The sequence below is a fragment of the Semicossyphus pulcher genome, unplaced genomic scaffold (genome assembly GCF_022749685.1).
Source record: "Semicossyphus pulcher isolate SPU_LCO1_2020_fin unplaced genomic scaffold, fSemPul1.0.p SCAF_8, whole genome shotgun sequence".
Lineage (NCBI taxonomy): Eukaryota > Metazoa > Chordata > Actinopteri > Labriformes > Labridae > Semicossyphus > Semicossyphus pulcher.
This window is the reverse complement of record NW_027211759.1, coordinates 26,339,413-26,351,775: the sequence shown is the minus strand read 5'-3', so window position 1 is coordinate 26,351,775 and position 12,363 is coordinate 26,339,413. Positions and strand designations below refer to the sequence as shown.

Sequence of the window (12,363 nt, the reverse complement as noted above, 5' to 3'; positions counted from 1 at the left end):
CCAATAACCAGAGCTGGTTTCTCAGCAGGTGTGTCGCTGAGTGGGGAAAACTTGTTCGAAACGTGAAGTGGTTGGTGGTGAACCGTGTGCTTCTTCTTGCGGCTATGCTTCCCTCTGAGAGTAACCCAGCCACTGCATCCCGGCTGCTCGGGAGTTGCCGGGGGAGAAGCTACGCTAGGTCGGCCCGCACCGGCTACTGGCCCTGGGGGCTTGCTGCTGACTACAGCAGCTAGCGATGCTTGGTTTTCCAAGGTGCGGAGCCGCGTCTCTAATTCCGTGATCCTCGCCTCCATAGCTCCGATCAGTTCATTATGACGCAGCGTGGGGAGGTCTGTCTGTCTGTCAACAGAGACTGCAGTCTGCTGTGTACTACATATATTTTACATAGAGCTGTAGATGATTATCAGGCTTCATGATCAAACTTTTATATCACCTCATCACTTCAGTCCGCGATGACCCGCTCCCTCCCTCCCTCAGTGCAGGTGCTCTCTCCCTCTCAGCGCTGCGAGTCTGCGTCACCGTTTATATTATATGTTATATGTTTAAAGTTTAATGGAGGTGAATGAGGCTCTGTGTATATCACAGGGCCTTAGGATGCAATATATTTAATCAGAGTCTCCCCCAACACTGCTGTATGAAAAAAAATTAACGAATGAGACCAAAACAATTGTGTTTTTTCCCATTTTTTAAACCAATTAATATCTAATACCTTTGCGTTGTATACAGCGCTCCTTTAAAAGGCTCAGTCAGACGCAGTTCTGTTGTCACTCCTTCCTCACTCTCACGCGTTCATGAACGATGACGGCTCCCGTAGCATTCACTGGTCTACTTGGCCCAACTTGCCCATTACAAAACCTTCTTACAATATAATTTCTAAATAAATAAACATAGTTTAATTTGTGTTTATCTGTCAGTGGTTTACACATCTGTGAATTGACTTGTATGCACAGATGCACCTAATCTGGTCGCTTCGTTCACGAAGACCATTCTTCGTTCACTGAACGAGAATGGACTTCGTTCAGTGAACGAGAGAGAGAGAGAGAGAGAGAGAGAGAGAGAGATATTCGGTCAAGCGATACGTTCAGTCGTTCTCCTAACCAATGATGGTCATTTGATACATTTGATTTGATACAAACAGCCCTCCTCTAAAAGGCAATTGGCTCGTGCTAACATCTGTCAGTCTGGTTTTCTAAAAGAAGAAGGGAGGCACTGGGGAGCCGCGAGTGGAGCCAAGTGAACAAAAGGAACGAATTTGATGCATGGAAGTGAACGGATCATTCCGTTCACTGAAAAGATTCGTTCATTTTGAACGAATTGTTCAGGACCGAAACATCTCTAGCAAACAGTCTGCGGCATCGCTTCTCGGCCTTTTGGCTAAGATCAAGTGTAGTATCTGTTCTTATCAGATGCTCCATTGTTCTGCCTCTTGGTGAGACAGCGATCGCCCCCGCTAGCTAGTGGGAGCTCTTGCTTGTTTGTGGCATTGCTTCTGCTAGTGCTCGGGAGGATATTATACCTTTTCCTTGTGAAATTCAGAACAACTGCCTCGTAGTAGCATAGGTTTCACACAGGAATATATTGTTCCAGAAGTGCGGTTTACCACCGTTTTTGCCAGAGATAATTGCCTGACCTGAACCACCAAGGTAAGTACTGCTTTTACTTGCTTTTTCCTGCTTTTACTTGCTATTACTCCCTTTTACCCTCTTTTACTTGCCTTTTACCTTTTCTATTTATTTTAGTTATTTATTCATTGTGTTTTAGGTTTTAAGCGTTTTAGTGTGTGGTGCCTCCACCATGTCAGCTCCCCATGCCGGCATGCTGAGGCACCACAGCGTTCGGTTGCTTTTTAAGGAAAAAGATGGAGAGCCGTTAAAAATGTCTAGACTTGACTTCTCCCGGAAACTAATTCAGAAAGCACTGAATTTTTCCCCAGATGACTTAAATTGTATTGTCAGTTTACCACTGAACAAGGGTTTTGATGTGAGCTTTCGCTCTGCCCCATTACTGCTTGAATTTTGGAACCGCTTTAAAAATGTAAAATCCCAGTTTTCTGCATTTAATGTTGAGAAACTGACTGACAATGCCTCTAAAACGGTCATTATCAGAAAGTTCAATGAAACAGTTAGTGCAGAAGACATTTGTATATGGCTGGGCAGATATTGCACTGTTAAAGGCCAGGCTATGAAGGTGAGAGATGAGGATGGCATCTGGAATTGTGCCTGGAGGGTCCCTGTCCAGCAATGGCAGGACCCCCAGGGCTTCCAAGGCCTGAAACATCTGCCATCCATGATAGTCCTGGGAAATAACAGGGGCTACATTCACTATCAAGGTCAGCCCAAGCTCTGCCGCAAGTGTGGTGAGCAAGGGCACCTTGCGGAAGCGTATTAAGCAGACAGTTTGTGGTAAATGCAGAGAAATTCGAGGAATGTACCAATGGCAGAAAGTGCAACCTCTGTGGAGAAACAAATCACCTCTTCAGAGATTGCCCAAAGTCTTTTGCCAACAAATTGAAAGCAGCAAAAGTCACAGGGAAGGAGAAGGAAAATGGCGGTACAAATGTTTGAGTAGTTTTTTGAAGAGCCTAGGGCTGAAAATTCAAATATCGACCCAGTCACTCTTCACCTGTAAGAGTGAAAGAAGAGCCTCATTTACAAGACATATAACTGCCTTTTAATTTTAGTCTTTTACCTTTAGTCTTACCTGTTGTTTTTAACCAGTCCCACATGCTAGGTAGGGAACCTTTAGTTGTCGGAGGGGATTTTAATTGTATTCTAAGCAGAAATGATAGGAAGGGAGCAGGGGAGGATTTTAAAGTGGACAAAACATCGGTTTTATTAAAGTGCATATGCAGGGATTTTAAATTACTGGACTGTTTTAAAGTCATGCATCCCAGAGAGGAGGGCTTCACGTGGTTCAGTGGTGAAGGTACCAAAGCCTCTCACATAGATTACGTTTTATCACGAGATTGCCCACCTACCGATGCTAGATTAACTCCTGTTTTCTTTTCCGATCACGTCATGCTCTCATGCACGCTCTCACTCTCTTCTGGTGTGACATCAGGAAAGGGTCTGTGGAAACTCAACTGCTCCCTTTTAGAGAATAGGGAGTTAGTTAGGCAGTATAGGGAGCAGTACCAAGAGTGGCAGACCATACAAGACTTATACGATACGCGTGCACACTGGTGGGAAATGGCGAAGGGAAGGACCCAGACTTTCTTTAGGCAGGCAGGGAAGAGAAAGAAAGATAGGGAAAACAGACGCATGTTGGGACTGCAAAAGCGACTTCAACGGTATTTTAAACTAAACCAACAAGGAATGGATTTTAATGAAGAAATTAAACAAGTAAAACAAGAGATGTCAGTTTTAGCAGAAATCAACAGCAAAGGTGTCATTTTAAGGAGTAAAGAACGGGGATTAGAAGAAGGAGAAAAGTGCACAAGATATTTTTTTAAGAAAATAATGAGTAAGGATAAAACTATAGTTAAACTAAAAAGAGAAAATGAATGCACTGCTGAAACAACAAAAGAAATAAATGAAACTGTGGAAAACTTTTACGAACTGTACAAAGAAAAAAACATAAAAAATGACACAATGAAAGGAGTTTTAAAATTCATCGAACGCAAGATAGACAACAGTGTGCTTTTATCCCAAAATTTTAAATTTTTAGAACTAAATTACTGTATTAAGGGTTTTAAGAAAGGGAAGTCTCCGGGAGAGGATGGGCTTCCCTTGGAATTTTACTTGACCTTCTGGGATATTTTAGCACCCGACCTACTTGCTGTACAAAACGGACTTAAGAAACTGGAGACCTATCACTCTAACTGTAAACTTTTTAGTAAGCTTTTAGCATCGCGCATGTCTGTGTTTTTAGAAGGGCTGATTCACCCGGCTCAAGCCTGTGCCATCCCGGGGAGGAAGATCACAGACAGCCTCGTACTGATCCGAGACACCATCTGTTTTGCGAGAGTCAGAAACATCCGGCTAGTAGTCTTAAATTTAGATTTTGAAAAAGCCTTTGATCGGGTCTCGCACCAGTACCTCTTCAAGGTACTGCCAAAAATGGGGTTCCCTGAAAGGTTTTTAGCTTGGGTGGGATTGCTGTACTGGGACATTACCAACAAACGGTCTCTGATCGAGACTAAACAGCCACAAAACCCAAGCCCAATTTTATGGACCATGGACAGCGACTGAGACATCTGGACTCCACCTGACTGTGACCCAGACCGACCAAAAAATACTTGGGGTCAAATTTGATAGAGAGGGAGGAGGGGAAACCAATTGGCAGGACAAGATAGGGAAAGTTAAGCAAAGACTGGGATACTGGACTTCACGAAGACTGACCATAGAAGGAAAGGTTTTAATCATTAAAGCTGTCATGAGTCATTCTAGTTTAGTTATGTTTTTGTCTTGTATTTCGGTGTTCAGTTATGATTCCTTGTTGTACCTTGTCACTTTGTCTCCCTGTCATGAGTTCTCATTGTTTAGTTTTGTGTTTAGTGTATTCCATGTTCGGTTAACTTGTGTATTTTTGATTAGATCATTTCCTGTTTTACTTTGTCACCTTGTCTCTCGTGTTGGTCCACTTCCTGCCTTTGTGTTTCCCGCTTGTTTGATTATGTGCCCTGCCCTGATTGTTTTCACCTGCCCTTGATTGTCTCACCTGTGTCTGATTAGCCTTACCTCCGAAGCTTATTTAGTCTTTGTGCTCCCCTGTCTCTATGCTGGCACATTGTCTTTGTCTCTGTCTGTGATAACCGTATGCATGTCTTCCTGTGTTTGCTGATATCTCGTTTTGGATTTTTGGATTTTGGATTTTGATTACCCGGCTCCTTGTGGTTTTGCCTGTTTTTGTTGACTCTTCAATTGGATTTTTGTTTCATTAAATCATTTATATCTGCATCTGGGTCCTCACCTTTTTGGGAACATTGAACCGTGACAAAAGCAGTGATTTTACCTTTGCTTTTATTGATCTGTTCTGTTTTTATCCCTTCTAGAAAAGTGATTTTAGACCTGGAACGAGCCATCTTTTATTTTCTGTGGGGGTCCAAGTGGGAGCGGCTGAGGAGGGACACCATGAAAAAGCCAAAAGAGAAAGGAGGAAAAGGAGTGCCCGATCTTCACCTGGTCTTAGGAAGCTGATACACCACTCTGGCATTGAGCACGGCCACAACCCCATCCAGAAACCCATTAACCACGGCAATGACACGGTTCTGGATGGGGTCATATCTCAGAAAACTGAAGATTTTAACACCAGATCTTAAAGTTCCTGTGTCTTTTAACTTACCAACTGCCTACTCTTTTTTCCCTAAGTTTTTAAGACATTTTAACCTTGAACAGGAGGAGTTGCATGTTTTAACTAACCACCGCTCTCTTATCTCTGTTGTGCAGGAGCGAGAGCCAGTGAGTCCAGGGCACGGGCTTGCATTCGGCGAGCCCTCCACAGTTTGGCGCAACGTGAACCATCCTGTTCTCCCAAACAGACTCCGGGACCTGTCATGGATGGTGGCCCACGAGATCCTCCCAGTCAGGTCCGTAATGCACTCCCGGGGCATGGCGACATCCTCAACCTGCCCCCGACCTGGTTGTGGCGCGCCTGAGTCGGTGAGGCACCTGCTCTGGGAGTGCAGCGCTGCCGTAGAACAGTGGGCAACAGCCGGCTCCTTGCAATTCCCGTGCTTACCAGCAAGGGAGGTCCTCACACCACAGCTCGTCTTGTACGGAGTGAGCCAGATGCAGCACAAAGCAAAGGACTATGCGCAACAGTGGCTCACTCTAGCCGCCTTCAAAGACGCCACATGGACCTCCAGGAACTTGCTGGTAAGGAAGCACAAGCAGATCCCCCCCGTGGCTGTGATCCAGATGGCAGCAGCGACGGTCAGAATGGCCAGAGCTGCAGGCAGTGGGCCTAGGACACAGCCACAAAGAAGAATCGCCTCTGTGCCCATTCGGATGAAGGAGCCGGAGCCACACGGGAAAAGTGCAAAGCAGCGGCGGCCTGACCCTCCGGGAGAGGCAGGCGGGAAGGAGCAGCAGGGTGAGGGTCTCCTCTGAGCACCAGGACAGGAACCGAGAGATCATTCTGTTTGGGAGAACAGAATGAGTTCTTATTGGTAGGGGCTCACTGGGCTCCTGCACAACAGAGGACATTAAGCATTTTAACCAATGCACTCCCTTTTAAATGATTTCAAAAAGACACTTGAAAAAGTAAAAACTTTTATTGTATGCCTTTAAATTTTAATCTGTCTGTTATACCATAAAACAAATAAGTGATGAACGAATGGTTGTAAAAACTGCACATATTTATTGATCAATGGATTTTATGTATGATGTAACTTCTTTTAACCATTTCGGTGTTGTCTTTTAAAAAATAATTTGCTTTAATTCAAACCAAGTGGGTACATGAGGCAGTGTTGTATTTTGAAGGTCAAAAATGTGTGTTGAAGTTTTTACGAAAAAATGTCTGAAATAAGTGTCAATACATTTTTTCGAAAGAAATAAATCTGTTCTTATCAGTTTAATATCTGATATGTCCTCTATACGGGGACGAAATATTAAACGGATTTTTGACACCGGGAGCTGAAAGAGGGGCTTGCTCCGTTCACTCCACGCATCGACCCGGTATTGCAGTGCCACCGGGAACGGTGCAACCTTCTCCTGCCTTGTGCAAAAACAACTCCTCAGTGCAGCGCAGCGCAGTGATTTTGTGCCCCGCAGATCCCCTTTGTTTCTTCCTGGAATGTCACAGAGGGCCTGCAAGACCCTGATACATGTTTCGTAGCCCGCATCTGACAGCCAGGCCTTCATTTCTCTGAATTTTCCGTCGGATAAAGCCTGTGGCAAATGTGGGCAGGGCTGGGGTGGAAGCGGCCCAGTCCGTGACGAGCCAAGTGGTGAGACTCACCGTGAGTGTAGTGGCTGGGGCGACGCCTGTGCTGGGCTGCTCCCGAGGAGAAGCCTGTACCTACTCGGGTTTCTCTTCAAAACGCACAAGTCTTTCGCCTTTTACTAAAGACTTCCGTGGAGAGGAACACTATTGAGTTAAAGCTATTTTTGGCAGGCTTAGCCGTTTGGCCGAGCCTCTGTCTTTTGTGGAAAGCAAGCAAGCAAGCAAGCAAGCAAGCAACAAAAACTATCCTAGGCATTCGAGGGTCAGGGCCCGGAGCCAAGGTCGGGCGTGGCCGGAATTGCTGGGCAGCAGCCGTCGTTCGTTACGGCCGATAAGAATTTCCGCACCACGACGAGGGAGGGCCGTTCCAGGAGGTGGGCTCGAGCGGCAAACAGTCTGCGGCATCGCTTCTCGGCCTTTTGGCTAAGATCAAGTGTAGTATCTGTTCTTATCAGATCCTCCACTGTTCTGCCTCTTGGTGAGACAGCGATCGCCTCCGCTGGCTAGTGGGAGCTCTTGCCTGTTTGTGGCATTGCTTCTGCTAGTGCACGGGAGGATATTGCTCGTAGGTTTCACACAGGAATATATTGTTCCAGAAGTGCAGGTTACCACCGTTTTTGGCGGTGATAACTGCCTGACCAGAACAACCAAGGTAAGTACTGCTTTTACTTGCTTTTCCAGCTTTTACTTGCTTTTACTCCCTTTTTCTCTCTTTTACTTGCCTTTTACCCTTTTTACTTATTTTAGTTATTTATTCATCGTGTTTTAGGTTTTAAGTGTTTTAGTGCGTGGTGCCTCCACCATGTCGGCTCCCCATGCCGGCATGCGGAGGCACCACAGCGTTCGGTTTGTTTTTAAGGAAAAAGATGGAGAGCCTTTATAAATGTCTAGACTTGACTTCTCCCGGAAATTAATTCAGAAAGCGTTGAATTTTTCCCCAGACGACTTGAATTGTATCGTCAGTTTACCACTGAACAAGGGTTTTGATGTGAGCTTCCGCTCTGCCCCATTGCTGCTTGAATTTTGGAACCGCTTTGAAAATGTAAAACCCCAGTTTTCTGCATTTAATGTTGAGAAACTGACTGACAATGCCTCTAAAACAGTCATTGTCAGAATGTTCAATGAAACAGTTAGTGCAGAAGACATTTGTATATGGCTGGGCAGATATTGCACTGTTAAAGGCCAGGCTATGAAGGTGAGAGATGAGGATGGCATCTGGAATTGTGCCTGGAGGGTCCCTGTCCAGCAATGGCAGGACCCCCAGGGCTTCCAAGGCCTGAAACATCTGCCATCCATGATAGTCCTGGGAAATAACAGGGGCTACATTCACTATCAAGGTCAGCCCAAGCTCTGCCGCAAGTGTGGTGAGCAAGGGCACCTTGCGGAAGCGTGTAAGCAGACAATTTGTGGTAAATGCAGAGAAATTGGGCATACCTTCGAGGAATGTACCAATGGCAGAAAGTGCAACCTCTGTGGTGAAACAAATCACCTCTTCAGAGATTGCCCAAAGTCTTTTGCCAACAAATTGAAAGCAGCAAAAGTCACAGGGAAGGAGAAGGAAAATGGCGGACCGGTACAAATGTTTGAGGAGCGTTTGGAAGAGCCTAGGACTGAAAATTCAAATCTCCCTCCAAATCCTGTGATTGGAGGAGAAAGACCAGGTGAGGAGGGAGAGGGGGAGGGGCCTGCAACTGCCCCCCAAGCTGAGAGTGGCGAAGGAGAGGGTGCAGTGCAGGCAGAAGGCGGAGCTACCTCTGACTCAGACCCACCGAGTCAGAGTGATAGTGAAGATGCCCCCCTCCCACAGGCCCAGCAGGCTAAGAGGCCTTTATCTGAATTGTCCTCTGAGTCTCCTGTAGTCTCAGAGAAGAGGGGAAGAGCTGGGAACTCCTCAGACAGTTCACCTGTGGAGGAGCCCAGAGTCTTCCCCTCCAATTCACCAAATGAGGTCTCATTTCTTACCATAGCTCTGCAATCAACCCCTAAGGACTCCAAATTTAATAAAAGATTGCAAGAAAGGCCACCACCCAGAGTCCGAAAGGGAAATGAAGCTCGACCCAGTCACTCTTCACCCGTAAGAGTGAAAGAAGAGCCTCATTCACAAGACATTTAACTGCCTTTTAATTTTAGTCTTTTAAAATGTCTTACCTGTTGTTTTTAACCATACTTATGGCTATCACCTTCTCAACCATCAATGTGAGAAGTGTGAAGTCGAAAGTTAGAGCCCAAATGGTTTTATCCTTTCTTAACTCTTTTAAGTCTGATGTGTTTTTAATACAGGAGTGTGGCCTACCGTTTTTAAACAACTACAGAGATTGGAAGGAGCTATGGGCACAAACATCAATATGGAGCGGGTCAAACGAAAACAAAAACGATGGAGTGGCCATTTTAATCAAAAATCCTCTAGTCTTGGTGAAGGGCAGCACTGTGGTGAGAGATGGTAGGGCACTTTTAGCACATCTGACTTTTATGGGTAGAGATTTTAATGTTTTAAATATTTATGGCTTTAACGACAAGAATGACAGGTATGACCTTTTACAAGACTTGCAGTCCCACATGCTAGGTAGGGAACCTTTAGTTGTAGGAGGGGATTTTAATTGTGTTTTAAGCAGAAATGATAGGAAGGGAGCAGGAGAGGATTTTAAAGTAGACAAAACATCGGTTTTATTAGAGGGCATATGCAGGGATTTTAAAGTACTGGACTGTTTTAAAGTCATGCATCCCAGAGAGGAGGGCTTCACCTGGTTCAGTGGTGATGGTACCAAAGCCTCTCGCATAGATTACGTTTTATCACGAGATTGCCCACCTACCGATGCTAGATTAACTCCTGTTTTCTTTTCCGATCACGTCATGCTCTCGTGCACCCTCTCACTCTCTTCTGGTGTGACATCAGGAAAGGGTCTGTGGAAACTCAACTGCTCCCTTTTAGAGGATAGGGAGTTAGTTAGGCAGTATAGGGAGCAGTACCAAGAGTGGCAGACCCTTCAAGACTTATACGATACACGTGCACACTGGTGGGAAATGGCGAAGGGAAGGACCCAGACTTTCTTTAGGCAGGCAGGGAAGAGAAAGAAAGATAGGGAAAACAGACGCATATTGGGACTGCAAAAGCGACTACAACGGTATTTTAAACTAAACCAACAAGGAATGGATTTTAATGAAGAAATTAAACAAGTAAAACAAGAGATGTCGGTTTTAGCAGAAATCAAGAGCAAAGGTGTCATTTTAAGGAGTAAAGAACGGGAACTAGAAGAAGGAGAAAAGTGCACAAGATATTTTTTTAAGAAAATAATGAGTAAGGATAAAACTATAGTTAAACTAAAAAGAGAAAACGAACGCACTGCTGAAACAACAAAAGAAATAAATGAAACTGTGCAAAACTTTTACGAACAACTGTACAAAGAAAAAAACATAAAAAATGACACAATGAAAGAAGTTTTAAAATTCATCGAACGCAAGATAGACGACAGTGTGCTTTTATCCCAAGATTTTACGCTTTTAGAAATAAACAACTGTATTAAGGGTTTTAAGAAAGGGAAGTCTCCTGGAGAGGATGGGCTTCCCTTGGAATTTTACCTGACCTTCTGGGATATTTTAGCACCTGACCTACTTGCTGTTTTTATGGATTTTGAAAAACTTGACCGACTTCCTGACAGTTTTAGATTAGGGATAGTGACTCTACTTTTTAAAGACAAAGACAAGACGGACTTAAAAAACTGGAGACCTATCACTCTTTTAAACATTGACTGTAAACTTTTTAGTAAGCTTTTAGCATCGCGCATGTCTGTGTTTTTAGAAGGGCTGATTCACCCGGATCAAGCCTGTGCCATCCCGGGGAGGAAGATCACAGACAGCCTCGTACTGATCCGAGACACCATCTGTTTTGCGAGAGACAGAAACATCCGGCTAGTAGTCTTGAATTTAGATTTTGAAAAAGCCTTTGATCGGGTCTCGCACCAGTACCTCTTCAAGGTGCTGCCAAAAATGGGGTTCCCTGAAAGGTTTATAGCTTGGGTGGGATTGCTGTACCGGGACATTACCAGCAAATTTGTGGTTAATGGGCATCTGACAAAAGCAGTGGAAATAAACTGCGGTGTCCGTCAGGGTTGTCCGTTATCTGCCCTCCTCTATGTTATCTGCATCGAACCGTTGGCACAGATCTTGAGAAGGGACCAACGAATCAGAGGGGTGGGAGTACCGGGGAGCGGGGGACTTACCACTAAATGTGTTTTTTATATGGACGACATAAACATTTTATGCACTGACCTTTTATCCGTCAACAGGACGCTGGACTTGACTGACTGGTTTGGACGGGCCTCTGGATCGAGACTAAACAGACACAAAACCCAAGCCCAATTTTATGGACCATGGACAGCGACTGAGACATCTGGACTCCCCCTGACTGTGACCCAGACCGACCAAAAAATACTTGGGGTCAAATTTGACAGAGAGGGAGGAGGGGAAACCAATTGGCAGGACAAGATAGGGAAAGTTAAACAAAGACTGGGGTACTGGACTTCACGAAGACTGACCATAGAAGGAAAGGTTTTAATCATTAAAGCAGTGATTTTACCTTTGCTTTTATTGATCAGTTCTGTTTTTATCCCTTCTAAAAAAGTGATTTTAGACCTGGAACGAGCCATCTTTTATTTTCTGTGGGGGTCCAAGTGGGAGCGCTTGAGGAGGGACATCATGAAGAAGCCAAAAGAGAAAGGAGGAAAAGGAGTGCCCGATCTTCACCTGGTTCTAGGAAGCCGATACACCACCCTGGCATTGAGCGCGGCCACAACCCCATCCAGAAACCCACTAACCACGGCAATGACACGGTTCTGGATGGGGTCATACCTCAGAAAACTAAAGATTTTAACACCAGATCTTAAAGTTCCTGTGTCTTTTAACTTACCAACTGCCTACTCTTTTATCCCTAAGTTTTTAAGACACTTTAACCTTGAACAGGAGGAGTTGCATGTTTTAACTAACCACCGCTCTCTTATCTCTGTTGTGCAGGAGCGAGAGCCAGTGAGTCCAGTGCGCGGGCTTGCATTCGGCGAGCCCTCCACAGTTTGGCGCAACGTGAACCATCCTGTTCTCCCAAACAGACTCCGGGACCTGTCATGGATGGTGGCCCATGAGATCCTCCCAGTCAGGTCCGTAATGCACTCCCGAGGCATGGCGACGTCCTCAACCTGCCCCCGACCTGGTTGTGGCGCGCCTGAGTCGGTGAGGCACCTGCTCTGGGAGTGCAGCGCTGCCGTAGAACAGTGGGCAACAGCCGGCTCCTTGCAATTCCCGTGCTTACCAGCAAGGGAGGTCCTCACACCACAGCTCGTCTTGTACGGAGTGAGCCAGATGCAGCAGAAAGCAAAGGACTTTGCGCAACAATGGCTCACTCTAGCCGCCATCAAAGACGCCACATGGACCTCCAGGAACTTGCTGGTAAGGAAGCACAAGCAGATCCCCCCCGTGGCTGTGATCCAG

At 45.5% G+C, this 12,363-nt stretch overlaps 1 non-coding gene and 4 pseudogenes across 1 annotated transcript; all 5 read left to right on the top strand.

The window, feature by feature from the left end:
* The first annotated feature begins 1,354 nt into the window (after window positions 1–1,354).
* On the top strand, window positions 1,355–1,512 carry LOC138613991 (U2 spliceosomal RNA; annotated as a pseudogene).
* A 2,625-nt stretch (window positions 1,513–4,137) lies between these two features.
* Window positions 4,138–6,099, top strand: LOC138613367 (uncharacterized; annotated as a pseudogene).
* Window positions 6,100–6,474: 375 nt separating this feature from the next.
* Window positions 6,475–6,651, top strand: LOC138613969 (U2 spliceosomal RNA; annotated as a pseudogene).
* Window positions 6,652–6,960: 309 nt separating this feature from the next.
* Window positions 6,961–7,073, top strand: LOC138613619 (U5 spliceosomal RNA). The gene has a single exon (XR_011309757.1). It is a non-coding gene; the product is annotated as a U5 spliceosomal RNA (small nuclear RNA).
* Window positions 7,074–7,288: 215 nt separating this feature from the next.
* On the top strand, window positions 7,289–7,403 carry LOC138613990 (U2 spliceosomal RNA; annotated as a pseudogene).
* The last annotated feature ends 4,960 nt before the right edge of the window (window positions 7,404–12,363 follow it).